The sequence below is a fragment of the Ursus maritimus genome (genome assembly GCF_017311325.1).
Source record: "Ursus maritimus isolate PB19 chromosome X unlocalized genomic scaffold, ASM1731132v1 scaffold_X1, whole genome shotgun sequence".
Classification (NCBI taxonomy): Eukaryota; Metazoa; Chordata; class Mammalia; order Carnivora; family Ursidae; genus Ursus; species Ursus maritimus.
Window position 1 is genome coordinate 59,578,262 of NW_024423319.1, and position 2,489 is coordinate 59,580,750.

Below are 2,489 nucleotides of genomic sequence, written 5' to 3' on the forward strand. Positions count from 1 at the left end.
ACACACACACACACACACACACACACACACACACACACACACACGAAGTTTGTCAGGGAACCTGGGAAGAACCAATGAGCCAACTTGGGTTTCCCATAGCCCCAACGGCTTTTTTAATTTACAGCCATTGTTTACTCATCTTAATTTGTCGATTCAGGAGCAAATTGTTACCATGTTACAAGGACATCAGGATGACAAAAGTCTGGCACAACGGTCATTTTTTGCAGAAGCAGAGTGGACTTCATACACATGTGCCACAAATTTTATAGATGTTGTTGCTATCTTTGCATAAAAGATGACTAGGGTATTTTCCTAATACTCATGTTCAGTATTTTTAGTTTGATTCTCAATTTTGATGACAACAATTTCAAAGGTGAGAATAATTATGAGTGATTACATTATACCAGGACATACCAGATTTCTAGGAATTTCATATAATGTCTAGAACACTTATATACTTATACAAATATGGCATATAGAAAACACAGAATTTTTGTTTTCTAGGCATTTCACATAAAGGTAAAGAAACATTCACAACCTTCTCAGAAGCAGACCAAAAGTAAAAAAAAAAAAATCCCACCATACTTTGTATTTTTAACAAAGTGAAAACCAAATTCTAATTTTCAGCAGCTTACTTTTGACATTAAACTTTAATAATTCAAATCTTAGTCAGTCATGACCACATATAAAATTCTTTTCCCAAAATTCCTATTTCACAAACTTTCTGTAATGATTTTTCCTCAAAAAAATTAGTTTTCATTCCTCATACCTTCTTTTACGTATTTTACGTCCCTTGCATAGGAAGACATTTCTCTTATTGTTTCTAGTAGCTTTAGTTACATATAGTAATTAGAATTACTAACCCTTAGAAAACTTAATTTCGATGAAAAACTAAGAAGTAAATAATTGTGAATCATACTGGCATTCTGTGGCTTGACAGGCTTATACTTTTATAAATTCTAGAAGCATACACTTTCTCATAATAAATTTTACAGCATGATACAAAATATGCTTACTAAAAGGCCCAAATATCTTTAATTTCTCTGTAATAGTAGATAAACCTGTGTTCAGTGACTAATTTTTAGCATTTTATCTTGTTTGGGAATGATCTAAATATCCATAAATTTCCATCATTTGATTAAACTTAGCAAAACTTCAAATTTAAAGTTACCAAAACAGATTTGGGAATCTATATATTTAATTTACATAATAAGGGGTGCCTGGCTAGCTGAGTCTATAAAGCCTGAGACTCTTGATCTCAGGGTTGTAAGTTCAAGCCTCATGTTGGGGGTAGAGATTACTTAAAAATAAAATCTTTAAAAAAATAATAATTTAAATAATATAATTTATTTAATTTGAAGTATAAAGAATATTATTATTTTGGGGAGGAGTTAAGATGGCAAAAGAGTAGGGGACACTAAGTTTGTCTAGTCACTGCAATTCAGCTAGATAGTTATCAAATCTTTCTGAACACATGTGAAATCAGAGATCTGAGAAAAAAAATGCTGCGATTTTACAAATAGAAAAGTGACCACTTTCTGGAAGGTAGGAGGTGTGGAAACTTGAATCTGAGGAGATATATTGGAGGATACAGCTGAGGTGGGAGAGCTGGCTTAAGGATGCTACCACAAAGTATTATAAGCAGCAAATTGGAACTTTCAGAAGTCTGCAACAGTGGGGAATGTTCCTGGCTTAAAGGTGCTCAGGTGGCAAAGTGGGGTGGAATCCCAGGTGGGACAACATGGTCTCAGTGTTCCTATGCTCACAAGAAGAACAGGGGTGCCTGAGTGCAGCACCATTCCCAGGCATTGGAACAGGGAAGCCAGGTGAAAGCAGTGAGTCTAGGTGCCAGCTTTCTGGTCTTTGTTGCCATAAACAGCAAACTGTTGACTGTTGAGCAATCATTCTTCTGGCAGGGGCCCATCAAAAGGCAGAAACATGGCAAGACCCCCTCCCCTCCCCAGGAGGAACAACACAGGTCCAAGCTACAAGAGTCCATAAAATTTGGAGACTTGAAACTCAGTCAGGTGCCTGAGATAAAAATGCTCAGGCCCAGGTTGGATGGACACAGAGTTGGATGGGAAACCAGGGAGACAAAGGTGATTGACTGCTTTTCTGTGAGGGCTCACTGAAGAGTGGGAAATGAACTTTCACCTGCAGGTCTAGAGAGCTAGACACAACAATTTTCATCCAACCCATTGGTGCTGAAAAGCTTCAGGGAACAAAACAGTGCCACATAGTGAAATGCAGAGCTGCTTACACTGAGACCAGCTCCTGGCAAAGGAGGCACATTTCCACAAGGGCAATGGCACTTGAAAATCAGACAAACAGGCCCCTCACCCAGAAGACCAGCAGGAAAACCTGGCTCACACCAAGTTTACTGATCATAAAGCTTCACCTCTTGGGAAAAAACACTTTATAGCATTCATGTCTTTTTTTAATACCTTAATCTTTCAGTTTTATTTTTTTTTCAAATATTTTCAATCATT